Raw genomic sequence first — 24,425 nt, 5'->3', positions numbered from 1 at the left:
GGGAAAAGAAATGAAGAGCTTGTTTTGTTAACATTAAGTATGAGCTAAGATACTCCAGTAGGTCAGAGTAACTGCTTGAGAGATCTACATATGGCTCCTTGCTAAGCCAACAAGAGTGCTTCCTCAGGAGTTTCCTGAGCAAAGTTTGCAAAAAAAGATCCCTTTTTCCTTTGGGGTCACTAAGATAGAAGGATATGATTCCTAAGACACCTGCAATCATTATCCCAATCATTTGGGCAAAACCTAAGGCAGCAGATAATGTAATCGATTCAGAGAGCAGAGCTGAGAGGATATACTCTAGGCAATAATCTAATTCCCAGATCTGCTGTCCCCAAAGCCAATTCTGGTCCTATCATTCTTTACACTTTGATCCTATGCACTAATAAATCAACCATTTTTACTCAAGAGTTTCAGTCACTTGCAACCCCAGACCTGACTAACGTACTTACTACATGCTAATTTAGATTCTATTTCCTTTTCTGAATAAATCTATCAGGAGTTAGAAAAGAACTCAAATTTAATATATCTAGTTTTATAAACTCAAAAAGGAAACAAATGTGTGGTGAGAGAATATAGGACATATTGAGTATTATAAAAGCACAAATATCTTCCTTCTTAATTTCCTGGGGCTCAGGACTAACTGTGGGGAAAACAGAGATATGGAAAAAAGAGAACAAGTAACAAAGTGAAAATAACCCAATAAAAAAAACAGGCAAAATATTTAAACAGAGATACAAATAAGCACATGAAAAGATACTCCCAAAATCACAATGAAATACCACTATATACCTACTAAAATGGCTTTTTAAAATGACAATAACAAGTGCCAGTGAGAAGGAGTCAGAATAAATTAAACTCTCATACACTGCTGGTAAGAATGTACAACAGTACAGCCATTACAGAAACAGTGTGGCAGTTTCTTATAAAGGTTAAATATACTCTTACTGTATACCCCAGCAATACCCCTTCTAAGTATTTACCCAAGTGAAATGAAAACGTATTGTATTAATATGTTAATAGTAGGCTAAATAATGGCCCCCACAGGCATTAGGTCCTAATTCTTAGAACCTGTAAATGTTATTTGGCAAAATGTCTTTGCAGATGGGATTAAATTAAGAGTTTTGTGATTGGGAGACTATACTGGATTATCCAGGTGGGCCCTATGTGTTATCCAGAGTGTCCTTGGGGAGCACAGGGAAAGGTGAACACATAGAGAAGGCATGGTGTGCAGACCAAGGCAGAGGCTGGAGTGATGCGGCTTGCCACAAGCCAAGAACTGCCAGGTGCCACCAGAAGCTGAAAATGCCTACAGAGAGAACACCTGCTGCTGACACCTTGATTTCAGCCCAGTAACACTGGTTTCAGACTTCTGACCTCCAGGATAGTGACAGAATAAATTTCTATTGTTTTAAACCTATCCAGTTTAGCAATTTGTTAAGCAGCCACAGGAAACTAATACATCTATGGTCACACAGAAACCTGTATAAAAATGCTGTTTTATTCGTAATTGTCAAAAACTGAAACCAAATGTTCCTCAACAGGGAAAGGAGATAAACTATGGGACATCCATATAATGGAATACAACTCAGCAATAAGAAAGAACAAACTATTGATACATACAACAACATGGACGGATCTAAAATTCGTTATGTTACATGAAGGAAGCCAGACACAAAAGACTATACATGATTCTATTTATATGACAGTTTGGAAAATGCAAGACTAAAGGGACAATAATAGCTCAGTGGTTTGCCTAGAGAGAGAGACAGTGTCTATGTGTGGGGGGGAGAACGGTATCATTAGGGAAGTTTTTTTGGAGTGAATAATATAACTTTTCTGTATCCTGACTAGGTGGTGGTGGTTATACAACCTTATGCATTTATTAAAACTCATAAAATGATATACAGAAGAGTATTACTATATATAAATTTGTAGATAAAAAATTTAGCATTACAGGAACTATCATTTTTCAATTTTTTAAGCACTGTTCACTCACAGAAAAATGTTCACTCTTTTATTCAATAACATACATTCATTCATTCATTCATTCATTCATTCATTCATTCATTCGAGACAGAGTCTTGCTTTGTTGCCCAGGCTAGAGTGAGTGTCGTGGCGTCAGCCTAGCTCACAGCAACCTCAAACTCCTGGGCTCAAGCGATCCTGCTGCCTCAGCCTCCCGAGTAGCTGAGACTACAGGCATGCGCCACCATGCCCGGCTAATTTTTCCTATATATATTAGTTGGCCAATTAATTTCTTTCTATTTATAGTAGAGACAGGGTCTCGCTCAGGCTGGTTTCAAACTCCTGACCTCGAGCAATCCACCCGCCTCAGCCTCCCAGAGTGCTAGGATTACAGGCGTGAGCCACCGCGCCCAGCCTTTTATTCAATAACTTTTAAATACCAGATATGTGATTCCTTATTCCTACCCTGAGATTGTTGGTCCTTTTGTGACTTTCTTTCACTTAAGACTGTGCCTGATATTTACTTATTTATTAAAACATTAATTTGTCATTTACCTTTTTAAAAGATCACTCCATTGGCTGTGTAGATAGATGTAAGACGACAAGGACAAAAGCAAGAAGATCAATTGGGAGGTAAGAGCAATAGCTTAGTCAAGAAGTCTGGACCAGATATAGTAGCAGTATAGGAAGTAAAAAGTACATGGATTCTGAATATATACTCTAGAGCAGGGGTCCTCAAACTGCGGCCCGCCAAGGGCATTTATCAGGCCTGCCGGGTGTTTTTGCCACAGCGCTGCTGCCTGTCCTGTCCCGGGCCCACAGTGCACATGTGTGGAATGTGCACCGCACTCTGCAACGGCCCTCCAATGGTCTGAGGGGCAGTGAACTGGCCCCCTGTTTAAAAAGTTTGAGGACCCCAGCTCTAGAGCAAGGTTTGGCAAACTCTTTAAAGGGCCAGACAATAAATATTTTGAGCTTTGCAGGTCATAAGGACTCTGTTACAACTACTCAACTGCTGTTGTTGAGTAGTACACACACACCCACAAAAAATCAGCTGAAAGCAATATATCAATTAAATGAACCACATTTGTGGCTTCAGATTAAGAGACTAGGCTCTTTCTTAAAACACAAACACAGACACACACAGAAATGTCTCAAGCTACCAGGGTTTTGTTGTTGTATTTTTGTGTTTTTGTAAAGATATGCTGTCACCTGGGCTAGAGTACAGTGGTGTCATCACATCTCACTACAACCTCAAACTCCTGGGCTCAAGCAATCCTCCTGCTTCAGCCTCTCAAGTAGCTGTGACTACAGGTGTGCACGACCATGCCTGGCTAATTTTTCTATTTTATGTAGAGATGGGATTTTACTCTTGCTCAAGCTGTTCTTGAACTCCTGGCCTCAAGTGATCTGCTTGCCTCAACCTCCCAAAGTGCCAGGACTACAGGCATGAGCTACCACACCTGGCCAGCTACCAATTAAAAAAAAAATAAATAAAAAATATATATATATACACACACACACATAAAATTAAATCAACAAAAATACTTCAGTCCATTGCATGATCAATTGGGGGTGAGGAGGAATCACAGCAATAAGACAAGGATAGACAATGGGGGGAACAAAAGAGAAGCAAGGAAAGTTAAGAAAATGGAAAAGGATAAAATGGACCAGGGAAGACAGCACATCAGCAGATATTTTTTTTAAAAAGGAAGAAATCAAGAGATGTTACTCATTTAGAATAAGCAACCTCATATATAAGGGACACAGAAACTGAAGTAGAAGCTGAAGCAGTGTGTGATCCAATAAAATACTTTGGTACATACCATTATTAAATTTAGTTACAGGTTCAGGATTAGGTTAGGTCAGGTTAGATTACAGGTTCAGGTCTCTGAGGAATCACTGTTCATAATTCAACAAATTCTCATCCACAAGCCTCCAGAAACTATTTCAAATGGGATAACCAGTGCATAAAGGGAAATATCAAGGGAAAGAGGAGAACAACATAATAGAGTAGGCTAAAATGTCAAAGTCGGAAGTACTCTACCGATGTCCACAAAAAACATATCAGAGCACACAATCTGTCCAGTGAGGTCAGGGCCATGGCCTCATGTCCCTTCTGTACTAAGGAGAATCCTCACGTCTAAGCTGGCAGTAAACAGGACTGCAATCTACAGCCAGATCCTTTTGGCACATATGAGCTGGGGGAAAGCAGAGCTGGGAAGCCAGGAGGACAGATAAATCAGTAGGTAACTACACAACTTTCCAGATACCATGATGGCATATAATAGTGGATCCTATATAAAGTCTCTCTTGCCTTAAATTGAGAACATAAATTATTATCACTCATAAAACAATATTTGTCTGTGGGCAATACAAAGATGTAAAAGACGTAGAACACTTTACCTTCAAGATAATTACAAATTAGTGATCTGGAAAGGTTTCACTTTCAAACCACAACCCTCTGTACATATTTTTTGTTTCTTTTTTTTTTTTTTTAGATGGGGGTCTCACTACATCGCCCAGGCTGGTCTTGGGCTCAAGTGATCCTTCTACCTGAGCTTTCTGAGTAGTTGGGATTATAAGCACCCACCACCAAGTCCAGCTCTGTACAGTTTTATAAATGCATTTCAAACTCCTGGTATATATTCTATTCTATACTATCAGCAGAGAAACAGGTAATTTAAAAAAGCATTAGCTAACTATGTGTGTTCAAGGATATTTTTCTTCACTTGAAGGTTTAGTTTTTTCAAAAAACAAAGCATTTTGATTTACTTATAATTTCATACTAACTTTCTGTCTTTTCTAAAGCCAGGAACATCTGAGTTAAACATCTATTTATCTATTCCTATTCAATAATTGAAAACAGCTAACAAGTCTGGTGTTCACACAGGAATTTAAAATAGCAAAGAAGTTTGCTCATGGATACATACAGACCCTGGAGACAGGCTTTTCCAACTGAAAAGAGACTGGTTCTTTTTCCCCTTGAAGTAACTCCCACAGATAATTTCCTGCAAATACAGACAAGTGCAAGGATTCTAACTCCTATTAAACCACCAAAAGGCAAAATTCCAAAAGGACATTAGAGCTCCAGAAATGCATTACAGCAGTGCTTCCCAAACAAGTTTTTTTTGTGTGTGTGAATATATCAAAAAATTTATTAAAAGCATTTGAAAATTTTAATACACTGTCATTATAAAAATCTGAGACAATATATAAAGATATGTATTTCAACATAATAAAGGTCATATATAACAAGCCCTCAGGTACCATTATACTCAACAGTGAAATGCTAAAAGTTCTTTCTCTAGTATCAGAAACAAGACAAAGATACCCAATCTCACTACTTTTATTGAACATAATACTGAAAGAACAAGCCAGAGCAATTAGGTAACTTTAGTGAATGGGTTTATTAGCTCTTGGTTTCTTGATACAGTCTTTATGGTTTTCTATATATATGATCAGTTGATCTGCAAGCAGAGAGAATGTTACTTCTTCATTTCTGATTTGAATGCCTTTTGTTTCTGTGTCTTATCCAAACAAGTCTCTAAGGGCTGTAAGAAATGAGGGAAGGGAGGTTGTCTTCCCTTATACAAATAAGCTGTTGGCAAAGTTAAACCAATGTAGAAGTGGGAGATCAACAATACCTTCAATATGTTTATGTGAACTATGAATATGCACCATTTGCCAAGCTTATTCTACCTTGGAATCCTCTGTTCTCCAAACACATACTCAGGAACTGGGTACCAAAAAGCAATTTGAGAAACACAACTCTATATTCTACTCATTATTTAAAATTAGTATTAAATGTGAGTGCTATAAAAATTAACAGCAAAGCTATTTAGTCAAAGATTAAACCTTTTCCTTAAAATCGATCTGCACACAAAGTATATTCTAAAAATCGTTTTCAAAATAATAAAGTTATGTGTACATCTTTGAATTGAAAAACCAGCATTAAGTATACAAAATGCTTAATATCTCTATAAACATAAAACAGAGAGATTAATGGTAATAAAAACAAAAGTCAAAGTGTAATATCCATAAAGTAAGTGTCAAAGAAAACTGCAATATGAAAATGATTAAATCTACTGTTTAAGAAAAGAGGATGCTGGTGAAATACAGAGATATACAAGCAGACAGTTCTACTATGAAGGGAGGAGGGAGATACATGAAATTTTTCTCCAAGGGTAGCATTAAAAGGTAGAAATTTTGTTCTTAATTGGGAAAACAATTTGTACAAGTCTTCACATTTTTAAAGATGGTAAAAATGATTTAATGAGCAAACACAGTAGTTCAAAAGACATTTTATATATTATTAAACTATGCAAATAACTCTGGATCTCTGAGGAGCACAAAGAAAGTTAGCATTGCATATACTTTCATCTTCCCCAAATTTTTATCAGTATCTCTTCAAAAGTTTGAAAATACTGCTTCAATAAAAAGATACTCTCAGCATTGTTTAGATAAGGGGTGGGGAGCCTGTGGCCTTCTAGGTCCTTAAGTGCAGCCTTTTGACTGAATCCAAATTTTACAGAACAAATTATTTTTGTTAATACATTTTGTCTTTTATTTTTTTTAAAAGAACATATCTATAATACCAAAGAATAAAATAAGTTTCAGTGAAAAAATCCTGCCAGATTGACCGGCACAATTGGAGTATTAGTAAGCCATAAGGGCTAAATTGACGGCTGCTACACTCATGATTTAGTCTAACTTCCCCCACCTGACTAGTGACACTGCCATACAGGCTGGTTGGTGAGAGTTTATAGGGGTCGAATACACCAGTCTGTTATCAGCTTTTGAAAACAGTGCACCATGTTTCTGTTTAAGTGGAATTTGTGAATAGCTGCACAGCTCAACAGTATTTTTTAATTCTGTCTGCTCTGCAGCCCACCATGTCAAAGAAGACCAAGAGAACACTGAAGGAATGGATTTTTTTTAATGAATATTGAGAATTGCAATATTATCTTGTTTCTGCTAAAGATAAGATGATTTGCTTGCTTTGTGATACTGCAATATCAACATTAAAGAAATTCAATGCTTATCAGCATTATATAATAACACTCATAAAGACCACAAATAATTTAAATTAGAGGGAGGAATGTGAAAGGTTGTACTGAAGAAATTAAAAGATGAAAAACAAAAGCAAAGACAATTCTTTCAACAGCAATAAGATCTGGAAATAATGCCAGTGAAGCAATTTATAAAGTAGCTTATATACTTGGAAAGAAAGGGAAGCCACTCAGTTATGTAAGAACTGTGAAAGAATGTATCATGGGAGTTGTAGTATGCCTAGACCTCAATAACATCAATAACATTTCAAAGTACAAAACAACTGCCTCTTTCATGAAGAATCATAATTCACCAGCAGCATGAATTAGCATTCAACTTAACAGAACAACTACATGCAATACTTCAAAAAGAAAATATATATTATTCAATCACTTTGGATGAATCAACTGATACTACTGACTCAATGCAAGTTTTATACTTCATTGAGGTCATAAGGTGTTTTTTGTTTTTTTTTTTTTTGCTTTGGGCATTCTTGTGAACAGAACACAGGAAATAGTATCTTCAACAACTTTCAAGATAAATGTGAAGTTGGACTGAATTTGGTAAATTTAGTGAATATTATGTACAGACGGTGCACCTTGCATGACAGGAAAACATGAAGGATTTATTGCACAGATTTAAAAAAAGTATTTATAGATCCAGATGCTCTCATTTCCTTTCATTGTATCTTGCATCAGCAAAACCTCTATGCTAAAGCTACTATTTTAGATGACACTTTGCAACAAGTTTTAAGTACTGTTAACTATATTCCTGCAAATGCAATGCGGTCTCCCAGTTTCCTAACATGCTAAAGCTGTACGATGAGGTATTCAGCATGGATTTGCCATATAATTCTAAAGTGTCTTGGCTATGATAGGGGCAGGTGTTAGCCAAAATTTTATCTCTGTGAGAACAGATAGTTTACTTTTATGAAGAATAGAATCAGCAATATGAATTATTGAAAGATTTCTATAGGAATGCAGCATTTCTGTGTGATACCATGTCAAATCAAAATGACTTGAATATTTCTTTGCAAAGTAAAACTAAATCTATATATGATATGCAGCAAAAAATCCAAGCATTTCAAATAAAGCTATCTTTTATCAAAACACTTCAAAAGGAAATTTCTGATGAACATTTTTATTTTTCCAAGTTAGCAAAGGTCACTGATAAGTAGAACGATATATGTGAATCATTTAAAGAACAGCAGCTGTTATAGACCTATTAATTGGAGAATATAACAAAAGATTCACTGACTCTGAGAATCATAACATCATACTCAAATTAGCATTTCAGCCTGACCTAAATTTATATCACCAAGGCACTTCAAGAACTACAGACGGAATTGATTGAGTTCTCATTAGATGACATTTTAAAGTCATTGTGTGATGCTAAGAAAGATCCAATTGAAATATGGAAAAATGCAGAATGCCCACACCTTTGGCAAGATGCCTAAAAAATGCTTTCTTGCTTTTTCAATCACTTATTGCTACAAATCTACATTCTCCTACCTAACCCAAATCAAGACACCCTTAAGGTCACAAATGACTGATACCCATCTAGAGGATCAACTAAAACTGTGGACTTCCATGGTGCAACCAAATAGTCAAATGCTTTCAAACAAAAAGAAGACACAAAAAAGTCATAAAAAGGTTAGTTAACTTTAAAATTAACAAATAGTTTTCATTTTTTTGAAATTATTAAGTACATAGATTTTTACAAAATAATTTATATTTTTACATATACCTAATTGAAGTTTCTTGAGTGTGGCCTTATTTGATTATAGCTAAATTAATGCAGCCTTTCAACATGAAAAGGTTCCCCACCCCTGGTTTAGATACTTGACAGAGGCTATTTGTTTTTTATAAATATATATAAAATAAAAAGTGTTTTATATATAAAACACTTTGATTGTTTATATAAAATCAAAGTGTCAGCCTGTGGACTCATCTGAGAACAGGTTATCTATTTATCTCTATCACCTGGCACATAGTAAAATAAGCACTCCACTAATTCAAAGGTTCATTTAAGGAACTCCAAACATTCTTCAAACAGTTGATAGTGCTGAGATGGTGGAAATCTGGGTCATTCATTCATTTGTTCAATGTGTATTTTAGACCTACTATAACTCAGACCCCTTGACAGACACTGAAAATTAAGAAACAAAAGAAGCAGCTCTTGTCTTTAATTCTAGCAGGACAGGCATATAAATAAGCAGACTATCATAATTCAGGGAAGAAAATGCCATACCATCAGTATGCCTGATGTATCATGAGAATGTTTATTAAGGAAGAGTCATTGAACCAACATGGAGAAGTGGCAGGTGGGTAAGTCTAGGAGGCTTAAAAGATGAGTATTAGCTATTTTTGGTTTTGTTTGTTTATTGGGGTTGAGGCGTCTAAAAGGCAGATGTCTGAGGCGGAAATATATGTATAAAAACTGAAAGGTACGAGATTGTGGTTCCACCAAGGAACTACAAAATGCTGCAAGGTAGAGGTTAAGAGCATGGCAAGAGATGAAGATGCATAAAGGCTAAGGAGCCTGAACCTTGTCCAGAGGCAGTGGAAACCCTATAGACCCAAGGATTCTTAACAAGGAGAGGAACTATTTTACAGAGAGTGCTCAGACAAGTACAGCAGTAAACTCTGTAAGTTTAGAGCTGGAATCTACTAGATAATGTAAGCTCCATGACAGCAGGGACTTTTAGCTATTTGGTTTACTGCAGAATTCCCAGCATTTAAAAGTACCTTGGCCAGGCGCGGTGGCTCACGCCTGTAATCCTAGCACTCTGGGAGGCCATGGTGGGCGGACTGCTTGAGATCAGGAGTTCAAAACCAGCCTGAGCAAGAGCAAGACCCCGTCTCTACTATAAATAAAAAGAAATCAATTGGCCAACTAATATATAGAGAAAAAATTAACTGGGTATGGTGGTGCATGCCTGTAGTCCCAGCTACTTGGGAGGCTGAGGCAGAAGGATCACTTGAGCCCAGGAGATTAAGGTTGCTGTGAGCTAAGCTGACACCATGGCACTCACTCTAGCCTGGGCAACAAAGCGAGACTCAGGCTCAAAAAAAAAAAAAAAAAAAAAAAGTACCTAACATGTGTGAAGTATCATTACATACTTATTGAAGAAATAAAGGGAAACCATTGAAAAGACAACTACGAGAACCCAAGAAAGAAAAGAGCGTGAACTAAGGCAAAGGAAGATATATATAGGAGGCACAACTAAAGTGTCTAAATAGCCATTATTTTACACTTTTTGCTTGTCAATGTCCAATGTCACCTTTCCCTTCTACTAATGCAGCTCAAAGAGACTAACGGTATTATAAATTCTAAGCTCTGCAAAAAATCTCAGTAAGTTTACTACAAAGCCACAAAAATGACATGGTTGCTCACACCTGCAATCCCAGCACTTTGAAAGGACAAGGCAGGAAGATCTCCTAAGGCCAGGAGTTCGAGATCAGCCTGGGCAACATAGTTGAGACTCTGCCTTTACAAAAAATTTGAAAATTAGCTATGCATGGTGGCATGCACTAGCTGCCTCTAGTCCCAGCTACCCGGGGGGCTGAGGTGAGAGGATCACTTGACCCCAAAAGTTTGAGGCTGCAGTCAGTGAGCTATGTTTACAACACTGCACTCAAGCCTGGGTGACAGAGTGAGACCTTGTCTCAAAAAAAAAAAAAAAAAAAAGCAAAAGCAAAAAATGTTCCTAGTGGCAATATGGAAGAAATCAAAATTATTTAATTTATAGTCAGCACTATGAAGTTACTCTACATCTCTGTTGACGTCAGAAGAGTATGTGAGTTAACATTTACCAAGTGTTCAAAATATGTAGAACAGGTTACTAGATGCCTAAACTGAAACAGATGAATTTAGCTTAGAGATAAATTCCTAATCAATAGGCAATAACATCTGGTTAATGGACAAATGTTAGAGAATCTCCTTCTGTACACATAAAGACAACATATAAACATTTAGGGGAAATCGTTTAATCTCTTCTCATCTGTAAAAATACGGGTTTGAATTCAAAGAAGTCCTCTGACTTTTAGTTCTACAATTAAATGACATGGTTACCTAACTGAGGTACTCTCTCCCTATCGAAAGGCCTTACACTGGTTTGCATGTTATTTTGAAAGTGTTCCTGTTTTACTTTTTATACCTTCAAGAAAATGTTAAAATTCTTATGTGCCAGGAACATTTTTTTCTCCTCAGTTTCTTTCAGTACATTAAGAAACTGCTCTGCAGACAAGTCAGAAGAGAAGAAGGTAACATCTACTGAGGGCTTACTATTTACCAGTGCTATGTCAGGTATTATCAAATGGTGTTTCTTATAGCGTCCCAAACTGTGTGCAGCCTCATTGCCATGAAGAAACTGAGGGCAAAGAGGTTAAATACTTTGCCAAAGTTCACACAAGTGGTAAAATCAGAAACAAACTCCGGAGCCCAAATTTTATTCATTACCCTAAATGATGGTAACTGATTGGGTACCCAGGGATGTCCTCTTCTGGCCTAGAAATCACATATTTTTCAATATTGTCCACCAAAAGCAATTTATAGAAATGGTTCAATGCATACCTATACTAAGATTCTATAACTCCTTCCACCTGTCATGACTTCTTTCTCTCTTTTATTTTTTTTTTTTTTTTTTTTTTTTTGAGACAGAGTCTCACTTTTTTGTCCAGGCTAGAGTGAGTGCCGTGGCGTCAGCCTAGCTCACAGCAACCTCAAACTCCTGGGCTTGAGTGATCCTTCTGCCTCAGCCTCCCGAGTAGCTGGGACTACAGGCATGCGCCACCATGCCCGGCTAATTTTTTTTTATATATATATCAGTTGGCCAATTAATTTCTTTCTATTTATAGTAGAGACGGGGTCTCACTCTTGCTCAGGCTGGTTTTGAACTCCTGACCTTGAGCAATCCGCCCGCCTCGGCCTCCCAAGAGCTAGGATTACAGGCGTGAGCCACAGCGCCCGGCCTCTCTTTTATTATAAAGGGGAAAACAGGCATCTGTGCGGCTCTTTAGAAGTGCTAACTAAAATTCTAGAGTAGATCTTGACCCATTTCCCCCAGTGATACGCAAATGACAATCACATGCATGATATATTCTCAGGGTTACCCCTATGTCCATAAACTCATGTTCTAAGACAGCCTATTCAAATGCAAATGAATTTTATTATAGATATAAAATTTTTAAATAAATCATTCCTTTAAATTATTCTCAATATATCTGACAACTGACAGTAACATAGTGCTATTCTACAGCAGGGGTTGGCAAATGATAGCCTGCAAGCCAAATCCAGCCCACCACTTGTTGTATACGTAGTTGTATTAGAGCACACAATCACACACATTACCTATGTGGCTACTTTTCACAGACTTGAGTAGTCAGACCAAAGCAAAGCCTAGAACATTTACTATCCAGCTATTTGCAGAAAAAGCTTGCCAACAACTGTTATGGACTGATAAATGACTTAGTCAAAACTCCATCCTATACTACTAGCAACCTACATGTCAAGATAAACTAGGTTTAATATCTTCATAAACCTGTACTTAAGATTCTCAGAGCTTCCTGGACTTCTGTACCACCACTTACATATACATAATTGTTACCTCCTTGGCTTCCCCACTTGACTAAGAGCAGAGTATCTACCTAGCATCCCTGTTATAACCTCAGTATCTGCACAGTGCCTGGGACAGGAACATCTGAATGTCTGAAATTTAGCATTTGATTTATGATAACCAGTCAAGAGTCAAAGAGAGATTAGTCCTACAGAACCACCTTGCTACTGAAACCATGTTTTGTACAACAGTGGAATACATGGGAGCTTTTTAGAAATGCAAAATCTCAGGCCTCCTCAAAAATATGAAACCTCAAATGAAAATTTGAGAAGCAGTGCTATACAACAGTTAATTATACTAAAGTCATTACTTTGATTCCAATATGGGCCAGGTTACTCTGCATTGGATCGGGGCAGAGGGGAGGTCCTTACCCTAATCTTGAGCTTCAGGATACAAAATAAAGACCTATTTTTACCAACTTTAACACGGAGGTATTCTGCTTGTTTTCTGTTTATGAAAGACTTTCTGTTGTTCTTTTATTAGGGAAAGAGAGATATACTGTTACTTCCAAATACTAAAAAATGGGAACAAACTAGGGGACAGAGGGGATTTGTTCAAATATTTTGCCTCTTCCAAACAACATGACCAGAAACATCCATCTTAGTTTAAATAAGTTATAAAATATGTGACAAAAGCTTTTAAAACTATTTTAGCTTAAATAAATTATAGAATATGTGACAAATGCTTTTAAAACTATATAGATGTCTATTTCTATCTACATCCTGTTAAAATTTATACATGTTCATGAAAATTTCAAATAGTCTTAAAATGCAATGACAGAATTTTGTGAGCTACTAAACAGATGTTTTGTTTTATTGGATAAAGGAGAAAGAAGTCAGCAGTATTTGCTATTCTTTAATTTTGAAAGTAAAGGCTAAAAAACCGTTAGTGATGTAATACAGTAGGGCTAAAATCAATCCTTAACCCTTTGCACTCGGATGTGAGTGTGACTCGACACGGTGAGCATCGGTAGCAGCTCGTATGTCGAGCTACACTTGACACGTAGTTTCACCATGGGGGGGGGGAGAGGGATTTTTGTCTATTTTTCCAGTATCTTTTCTTGTTTTCATTAGCATGAAAGGACAAGTAAAATGTAAATGCAGAGATGGTACACTAACTCCCAGGGGGTAGATTATTATCCACTAACTTAGAGCAACGTTTAGATGGAAAGCTCCATATAATCACACCTCACCCTAACAAAAAACACAAAGATTATGTTGTTTGTTCTAACAGAAAAATCAAAGGAGGAAGAAGAGAGACGATTTATATTTGCGAAACATGTGAATGTAAACCAGATCTTCATGTGGATGAATGTTTAAAAAAATATCACACCATGAAAAATTAGAGAGATTAAAATTACTCTTTGAATGTATCAATAATTTGAAATATAAAAAAATTCAAATAAATAAGTTTGTATGAAAAGAAACTCCAGTTTTTTACTCTACTGCCACACTTTGTAAAATCTGGGGTATTTAAAAACTTAAATCCCGAGTAGAATAAAAGAATCGAGAAAAAAGCAAGCAAGTGCAAAGGGTTAAAAAGGTGGTGACTTTATGAGTTTGGTAATTTAGGTACTGTGACTACTCTTCGTTTACAGAAAAGAAAAGTGAAGCTCAGAGAGTTAAGTAACTTAAAAATTAAATAACAAGTAAATGTTGAGGTTGGAATCTGTAGTCTTTAATACTGTTATATAAGTCTTAAACTAATCAGAACTAGTGTGTAATAATTCAGGAAGTACTTTACTGCACTAGTTTAAAGTGATTAGAATTTCAGTTTATCTCAGATTTTTGCTCCTGAGCACTCTACTACTACCCTCTACACCCTAACATGCTCACCTGTATAACCTTGGGCAAACTGCTTGACTTCTATGAGCCACTGCTTCATCTAGGAAATAGACAACCTTCCTTAAAGGACTGCGGCAACCCAAATATAAAACCTAGCACATAATATTTATTCAACATTATACAAGTTTCCAAATACAATACTACATAATGTGCACTTGAAAAGACTGCAAACTATGACATACTAAGGCATCTGCTAAATAGGATTTCCTTGACATAAGTAGAAAAGCAACAGGCCAAAACTTTTGTGTAGAGTAGGAACACATTTACAGGACAGAAATCTATCAGTATAGGTCACTGGCTACAAAAGAGACCCAGCAAAAGATGTTTCTAAAGCAACATAACTTCTTTTTAAAAGAAACAATAAATTTCTGATTACCTGTAAGAGTTGTAAATTTTAAATATGCAAGCTTAAAATTGCCTAGAAACACAAATCAGATAGATGTTTTCTCTGGTCACTAGGTTAGGAGAGCAAACCCATGTGAATAAAATAATGGAGTAAAAATGGGTAATGATTTTTTTTTCACTGATCAGACTGCAAAGATCAAAAAGTTCACATTATGCTGCAAAGGGTGTAAGGAAAACAGTTATTCTCATATACTGCTGATGAATCTTTAGGGAGAAACTTAGAAATACCAAAATAATAATGCCATATTTATCTTTGACCCAATAATTCCACTTCTAGGGACTTATCAGTGAAATGATCTACAAATAAGGTTATTTAATGTGGTGCTGTTTGTAGTCACAAAAAATCAGAAACAAATGTCCATTAACAATGGAACACCACTAAACCTTATGTACTGATATGTAACATGCTTTAAGATACAGCCACGTGTTGCTTAGCAGGGACTTGTTCTGAGAAATGTGCCATTAGGTAAGTTCAAAGTTGTGCAAATATGACAGAATATACTTACACAAACCTAGATGGTATAGCCTACTAAATACCTAGACTGCATGGCATAGCATACTGCTACTAGCCTACAACCCTATCCAGAATGTGACTGTACTGAATACTGTAGGCAACTGTAACACAATGGTAAGAATCTGGGTATTTAGATAAAGCATAGTAAAAATAAGGTACAAAAGATTTTTTAAATGGTACACTTGAAGGGCACTTACCATGAATAGAGCTTGCAGGACTAGAAGTTGCTCTGGGTGAGTCAGTGAACGAGTGGTGAATGAACATGAAGGCCTAGGACAATACCGTGCACTAAAGTAGACTTTATGGACACTGTACACTTAGGCTATGCTAAACTTATTTTAAAATTTTTCTTTCTTCAATAAATTACCCTTAGTGTACTAAAACCTTTTTGCTTTATAAACTTTTTAACTTTTTGACTCTTTTGTAATAACACTTAGCTTTAAATAAACATTGTAAAGCTATACAAAAGTATTTACTTTCTTTATAACCTTATCCTGTAAGTTTTTTCTATTAAAATTTTTTTTTAACTTTTTTGTTAAGCACTAATACAAACACGCACATTAGCCTAGGCCTACACAGGGCCAGGATCATCACTATCACTGTCTTCCACCTCCACACCTTCTCCCCACTGTAAGGTCTTCAGGGGCAAGAACACACATGGAGCTATCATCTCCTATGATAATGACCTCTGGAATACCTGGCTGAGGCTGTTTTACAAGTTAACTTTTTTCCTTAGAAGTAAAAATACACTCTAAAATAAGGATAAAAAGTATAGCATAGTAAATACATCAACCAGTAAATCATTTATTTTCATTATCAAATATTATGTAGAATACACAACTGTATGTGCCAGATGTTAATATGACTGGCAGCGCAGGTTTATTTATACCATCATCACTACAAACATGAGTAATGCACTGCGCTACGTTACAAAGCCTGTTGTATCACAATGTCTAGGTGACAGAAATTTTTCAGCTCCATTATAATCTTTTTAAAGTTCATCCAAAATAATTGCACATATTTATGGAGTATATGTGATATTCTGACACATGCTTACAATGTGTAATGATCAAATCAGGGTATTTAGGATACCCATCACCTTGAATATTTATTATTTCTTTGTGTTGGGAACATTTCAAATCTAGCTATTTTGAAATATACAATACACAGTTAACTACTGTCGCCCTACTGTCCTACTGAACATTAGAATTTATTCTTTCTATCTAACTATGTTTGTACCCATTAACCAACCTCTCTTCAACCACCACCCACTACCACCATTTCCAGCCTCTGGTAACCATCTTCTACTGTCTACCACCATGACAACATCGTTTTTAGCTCCCACACATAAATTAGAAGATGTGATATTTGTCTTTCTGTACCTGACTTACTTCACTTAACATAATGACTTCCATTTCCACCCATGTTCCTACAAAGGACAAGATTTCATTCTTTTTTATGGCTAAATAGTTCTTTCACAGTGTCCACATTTTATCTATTCATCCTCTGATGGACACTTAAGTTGAGTCCGTATCTTGGCTGTTGTGAATAGTGCTACAGTAAACATGGAGAGGCAGGTATCCCTTTGATATCTTGATTTGCTTTCCTTTGATTAAATATTCACTAGTAGGATTGCTGGATCATATGGTAGTTCTATTCTTAGTTTTTTGAGAAACCTCCATACTGTTTTCCATAATGGCTGTACTAATTTACATTCCCACCAACAATGCATAAGAGTTCTCTTTCTCAGTATCCTTGCCAGCATTTGTTTCTGGTTTTTGTTTGTTTGTTACAATAGCCATTCCAACTTTGGTAAGATGATAATCTCATGGTTGTTTTGATTTGCATTTCTCTGAGGATTAGTTATGTTGAGCATTTTTTTCGTATACCTGTTGGCTATTTGTTTTTTGGTTTTTTTAGAAAGAAGTCCATTTTATTTAATGGTGTACAAAAAAGTATGAGTAGAACCAAACGTAAATAAGCTTTATCACATTTGCTTGCAGAAGAACTAAATTAGTTCTTCATGTTAACTTTACTATTCAAACAAGAGAAAGTAGGCAGCAATTTAGAGATCAGGAAAGAGATAAAACCAAAAACTTTTCTATCACACTTATTCTTCTACAGTGTGTATAGCTATGCTCACAGAGACAGCTTCTTTTACTTCTCCATTGCATAGGAATCCAGTTGTATATAAAATTGAACCTGCTCAACAGCTAAGGGAGACTAGAAATGATGGGTCCATAGCCTAGTGTATTGTCATACCATTCAAACAATGGTGCAGGTTCCTACCTGTAATTTTTAGGGATTGCAAACAAGACTTTCTCTTGAAGCTGAACCAGAAACAACTTCTTATGTTCCTTAGGCTTTGTAATATGTACAGGAATATATGGATACTGAGGAGGTTCAAAATTCGGTCTCCACCAGTTACCAATGACCTAGTCTTGCAGAACTCCATCTTGACAATCCAATATCTCTGTCATTAAGTGTTTTAGTCCTTCAACTTCACCTTCTCCTGGGTTAAGTTCACTAGCAGGTAATCTGAAGAAAGTTGTTCCCAACTGTAGCAGTAACACATGGGGCACCTGTTGGCTATTTGTATGTCTTCTTTCAACAAATGCCTATTCAGATCATTTGCCCAAATTTTAATGGAATGATTTTGATTTCATTGCTGTTGTTTTGAGTTCCTTATATATTCATCCTTTGTTGGATGAATAGTTTGCAAATATTCATTTCACTTCACTCTGGTTTTTTTTGGTTTTTTGTTTTGAGACAGAGCCTCACTCTGCTGCCTGGGCTAGAGTGCCATGGCGTCAGCCTAGCTCACAGCAACCTCAAATTCCTGGCCTCAAGCGATCCTCCTGCCTCAGCCTCCCGAGTAGCTGGGACTACAGGCATGTGCCACCATGCCTGGCTAATTTTTCTATATATAATTTTAGTTGTCCAGCTAATTTATTTCTATTTTTAGTAGAGATGGGGTCTCACTCTTGCTCAAGTTCGTCTTGGAACTCCTGAGCTAAAACTATTTACCTGCCTCAGCTTCCCAGAGTGCTAGGATTACAGGTGTGAGCCACCGTGCCCGGCCCCACTTCGCTCTGTTGACTGTCTCCTTTGCTATGCAGAAGCTCTATAGTTTAAGACACTACTATTGGTCTATTTCTGTTTTTGTTGCCTGTGCTTTTGAGGTCTTACACATGAAATCTTTACCTAGACCAACATTTTGAAAAGTGTTTCCCCTATGTTCCTATGTTTTCTTCCAGTAGTTTTATAGTTTCAGGTCTTACATTTAAGTCATTAATCCATTTTGAGTTGATCTTTGCATATGCTAAGATAGGAGATTAGTTTCATTCTTCTGTATATGGATATCCAGTGTCAAAGTGCCATTGCTTAGAGAGACTGTCCTCTCACCAATGTATGTTCTTGGCACCTCTGTTGAAAATGAGTTGTCTGTAAAGTGCACAGATTCATTTCTGGATGCTCTATTCTCTTCCATCAAGCTATGAGTCTAGTTTTTATGCCAGTACCATGTTGCTGTGGTTACTGTGTGGTTCTGTGAGGAATGTTATTGATTTTTTTTTTTTTTTTTTTTTTTTAGACAGAGTCTTGCTTTGTTGCCCAGGATAGAGTGAGTTCCGTGGCATCAGCCTAGCTCACAGCAACTTCAAACTCCTAGGCTCAAGCAATCCTACTGCATCAGCCTCCCAAATAGCTGGGACTACAGGCATGTGCCACTATGCCTGGCTAATTTGTTTTCTATATATATTAGTTGGCCAATTAATTTATTTCTATTTATAGTAGAAACAGGGTCTCGCTCTTGCTCAGGCTGGTTTCAAACTCCTGACCCTCAGTGAGCCACCCGCCTTGACCTCCCAAAGTGCTAGAATTACAGGCATGAGCCACCATGCCCAGCCAATGTCATTGATATTTTGATGGGGATTGCATTGAATCTGTAGATCACTTGGGTAGTATGGTTATTTTAACAATATTAATTCTGATCTATGAGCATAGGGTGTCTTTCTAATTGTCTTCTTCAACTTTTTTCATCAGTGTTTTGTAGTTTTCCTTACACAGATCTTTCACCTCCTTGGTTAAATGTATTCCTAGATATTTTAATATTTTTGTAGCTATTGTAAATGGGATTGCTTTCTTGATTTCTTTTTCTGCCAGTTCATTATTGGCATATAAAAACACTACTGATTTTCTTATGGTTATTTTGTATCCTGTAACTTTACTGAAATAGTTTATAAGTTCTAAGAGTAGTTGGTACAGTCTTCAGAATTTTCTACATATCAAATCACGTTGTCTGCAAAGAGGGACAATATAACTTCCTCTTTCCCAATCTAGATACCTTTTCTTTCTTTTTCTTTCCTGACTGCTCTGGTTAGGACTTCTAGCACTATGACAAATAAGAGTGGTGAAAGTAGGCAACCCTGTCTTGTGTTCCAGTTCTTAGAGGAAAGGCTCTCACAGTTTTTCCCCATTCAGTATATTAGGTGTGGGTCTGTCATATATGGCCTTTATTGTGTTGAGGTATGTTCCTTCTGTGCCTAATCTGTTGAGAGTTTTTATCATAAAAGGATGTTGAATTTTATCGAATGCTTTTTCTGCATCAATTGAGATGATCATATGGTGTTTTTTTTTGTTTTTTTTTTTGAGACAGAGTCTCACTTTATTGCCCAGGCTAGAGTGAGTGCCGTGGCGTCAGCCTGGCTCACAGCAACCTCAATCTCCTGGGCTCAGCGATCCTACTGCCTCAGCCTCCCGAGTAGCTGGGACTACAGGCATGTGCCACCATGCCCGGCTAATTTTTTGTATATATATATTTTTAGTTGGTCAATTAATTTCTTTCTATTTTTGGTAGAGACGGGGTCTCGCTCAGGCTGGTTTCGAACTCCTGACCTTGAGCGATCCGCCCGCCTCGGCCTCCCAAAGTGCTAGGATTACAGGCGTGAGCCACCGCGCCCGGCCCGATCATATGGTTTTTGTCCTTCATTCTATTGATGTGATGTATCACATCTATTGATTTGCATATGATCAATAATCCCTGCATCCCTGGGATAAATCCCACTCAATCATGGTGTATTACCTTTTCAATGTGTTGGTGATTTTGGTTTGCTAACATTTTGTTGAAGATTTTTGCATTAATGATCGACAGGGATACTGACCTACAGTTTTCTTTTTTGGTTGTGTTTTTATGTGGTTTTGGCATCAGGATAATGATGGCCTCACAGAATGAGTTAGGAAAAATTTCCACCAATTCAATGTTATGGAATAGACTGATAAGAATCTTTATAAGTTTGTTAGAATTCAGCAGGAAAGCCAGCCAGTCTTGGGCTTTTCTTTTGGGGGAGGCTGGAGTGCTGTGGCACAATCATAGCTCACTATAGCCTCAAACTCCTAGGCTCAAGCAAGGAGAATCCTTCCAGCTCAGCCTCCAAAGAAGCTAGGACTAAACCCAAGCACCACTACACTCAGGTAATTAAAAAAATTTTTTTTGTAGAGATGAAGTCTCACCATGTGTTGCCCAAACTGGTCTTGAACTCCTAGCCACAGGCAATCCTCCCACCTGAGCTTCCCAAAGTGCTAAGATTACGGGTGTGAACCACCATGCCTGGCCACCTGTTTCATTTCTGATTTTATTTGGGTCGTCTCTTTTTCCTGGCTAGTCTAGCTATCCATTTATCAATTTTTTTAATCTTTTCAAAAAAATTACTTTTGTTTCATATATTCTTGTTTTTAGTCTCCATTTTGTTTATTTCTGCCCTGACCTTTATTGTGTCTTTCCTTCTACTAATTTGGGGTTTGGTTTGTTCTTGCCTTTCTTGTCCCCTTAAGTATACAGTTAGGTTGTTTATTTGAAATCTTCCTACTTTTTTGATGTAGGTATTTACTGCTGCTATAAACTTCCCTCTTACCACTGCTTTTACTGTATCCCATTGGGTCTGTTATTTCATTTTGTTTCAATAAATTTTTAATTTCTTCATTAACCCAATGATTATTCAGGAGCACACTGTTTAATTTCCAAGTATTTATACAGTTTCCAAGTTCCTCATTTTATTGATTTCTAGTTTTATTCCACTGTGGTCTGAGAAGACATTTAATATGATTTCGATTTTATAAAATCTTGTTAGACTTGTTTTGTTGCCTAACATGTGGTCTATCCTGGAGAATGTTACATATGCTGTTGAGAAAAATGTGTATTCCATAGCAGTTGGATGAAATAAATGTTCTGTAAATGTCAGTTAGGTCCATTTGGTTTAAAGTACAATTTAAATCCAATGTTTCTTTGTTGATTTTCTGCCTAGATCCAATTTTGAGATTGAGGTACTGGAGTCTCCAACAATTATTATATTGGAGTCTATCTCTTCCTTTAGATATAATAATATTTGCTTTATATATCTGGATGCTCTGGTGTTGGGTGTATATATAATTGTTATAGCCTCTTGCTGGATTCATACTTTATCATTATATAATGATCTTATCTCTTTTTACAGTTTTTGACTTAAGGTCTGTTTTATCTAAGTATAGCTACTCCTGTTCGCTTTTGGTTTCCATTTGCACTGAATATCTTTTTACATCCCTTCACTTTCAGCCTATGTGTCTTTATAGGTGAGGTGAGTTTCTTGTAGGCAGCATATGGGTAGGTTGTGTTTTTTAATCCATTCAGCCAGTCTCTTTTAAGCGGGGGATTTAATCCATTTACATTCAAAATTATTATTGATAGGTGAGGACTTATTCCTGTCATTTTGTTAATTGTTTTACGTATCCTTGTTCCTTTCTTCCACTCTTATTGTTTTTCATTGCAGTTTGGTGGTTTTCTGTAATGGTAACATTTGAGTTATTTCTCATTTCTCATGTCTGCTCTACTAGTGAGTTTTATACTTTTGTGTGATTTCATGATGGTAGATATCATTCTTTTGCTTCCAGATCTTGGATTCTGTTAAACACTTCTTTTTAAGGATAGTCTGAGGTGTGACGAATTCCCTTAGTTTTTGCTTATCTGGGAAAGGCTTTATTTCTCCTTCATCTCTGAAGGATAGTTTTGATGGGTATAGTATTTTGGACTGACAGAGGTTTTTCTTTCCCCTTAGCACTTTGAATATATTATTTCATTCTCTCCTGACCTATAAGGTTCTACTGTTATTATGATGTTGGTTGACTTTTACTATAATGTACCCTGGAAAAGACCTCTTTAGACTGAACCTGTTTGGGAATCTTTGAGCTTTCTGTATCTATATGTCTGTATTTCTTGTAAGACTTAGGAATTTTTTAGTTATTATTTCAATAAATAAGTTTTTGATGCCTTTGCCCATCTCTTTTCCTTCTGGAACATCCAAAATTCAAATATTTGGTTAGTTTATGGTGTCCCATATGTCACACAGGCTTTCTTCATTCTTTTTATTCCTTTTTTTTTTGTCTGACTGAATTATTTCAAAAGATCTGTCTTCAAATTCAGAAACTCTTTTTTCTGCTTGATCTAATCTATTGTTGAAACTCAGTTGTAGTTATTTCATTCACTGAATTCTTATTAGGTTCTAGGATTTGTTTGGTTCTTTATTACATCTATCTCTGTTGAATTTCTTATTCAGATCATAAATTGCTTTTCTGATTTCTTTTCATTGCTTATCTGTGTTCTCTTGTCTCATTATGTTTCTTTAATATTATTTTGAATTATTTTTCAGGCATTTTGTAGAGTTCTTTTTCACTGGAAACTGTTTCTGAAGAATTATTATGTTCTACTGGGGATGTCACGTTTCCTTGCTTTTTCATGTTTCCTGTGTTCTTACATTGATATCTGCACATCTGGTTTAATGTAATTTCTTCCAATTTTATGGATTGGCTTTTATAAGAAAATACTTTTTCCTATAGTGTTGGTTGGGTAGGGTGCTTTGGCTTTGATTCTGGACGGGCACAGTAGTGCAGACTCCATATGATTTCTTCACCTGTACTCAGTGTCAGTGGTATCTGTGAGTTTCTCAGTGGCTTAGGCTGTGGTTGTTAGTGAAGGCTGTGGTAAAGTTTTGCTGTAGACAGGGACAACAGTGGTGGCAGCAATGAGCTGGGCATGCTGGTCCTTGGGTCTCTGCACAGTGTATATGGGCAATGGTGTAGTGGGTCTGGGCAGGCTGATCCTTGGGTCTCCATGTGGCTTGCTCAGGTGCTAACAATGGCAGCAGTAGGCCAGTGCTAGCAGTGGTAGCAGTAGGCCAGGCAGGCAGACAGATCCTTAGGTTCCGGAGCAGCATGGATAGTGTTGGCAATGGCAGTAGCAGTGATAGGCAATCCTCAGACCCCCAGGTGGCACATGTAGGTACCAGCAGTGGTTGTGACACACTGGGCAGGCCAGTCCACAGGCCTACAGGTAGGGCATGTGGGTAGGTGCTGGTGGGGGTTGGAGGGACGCTGGGTGTGCTTGTCCATTGGTCGGAAAGCATGAGTGTACACAAGCAGGGGCCAGTGGGCAGACTGATCTCCAGGCCTCTGAACAGCATGCTTGGGCACTGGCAGCCATGACAGTGAACAGGGTGGACCTGTCCTCAGGCTCCCTGATGGTATACACAGATACCAGCAGCAGCAGGCAGAGTGGGTTGATCTCTTGGCCCCCGAATTACATATGTGGGTACTGGCAGCAGCAGCAGGTAGATGGGACTGTCCTTAGGCCCCCCAGTGAAGCACATGAACCAGGTGTGGAGAGTGGGGCAGGTTGCCCACTCCAGCAGGAAGCACACTCCAGCAGCAGTGGTAGGTGATGTAAACCTGTCTTCAGGCCCCAGACATTATCCAGGCAGGCCAGTCTCCAGGCTCCCCAAAGACACATGCACGTGCATGGTGGTCCTGCTGCACAGGAGGTGGGTATTGGGGTTGCTGTCAGTCACATACTTTATCTCCCTCTGTGTTCAGTATAGCCTAGCCTTCCCAGTGCTGTACTGCTCATCACCAAAGGTGTAGGGTATGCACGGGCTAGAGTACTAGGAACCCAGCGGCCCCACTGGGTCCAGCTGGAGTTGCAACACTGCAGCCTTTTGGGTTG

At 37.4% G+C, this 24,425-nt stretch overlaps 1 protein-coding gene across 3 annotated transcripts in view; it reads right to left on the bottom strand.

Moving 5' to 3' along the window:
- KAT6A (lysine acetyltransferase 6A) overlaps nucleotides 1-24,425 on the bottom strand; it is a 122,898-nt gene that overhangs the window by 79,616 nt on the left and 18,857 nt on the right. The window lies entirely within an intron of this gene.

The sequence above is a fragment of the Microcebus murinus genome, chromosome 24 (genome assembly GCF_040939455.1).
Source record: "Microcebus murinus isolate Inina chromosome 24, M.murinus_Inina_mat1.0, whole genome shotgun sequence".
NCBI classification, from domain to species: domain Eukaryota; kingdom Metazoa; phylum Chordata; class Mammalia; order Primates; family Cheirogaleidae; genus Microcebus; species Microcebus murinus.
The sequence above is the reverse complement of the archived record's forward strand: the minus strand, read 5'-3'. Positions and strand labels throughout refer to the sequence as shown.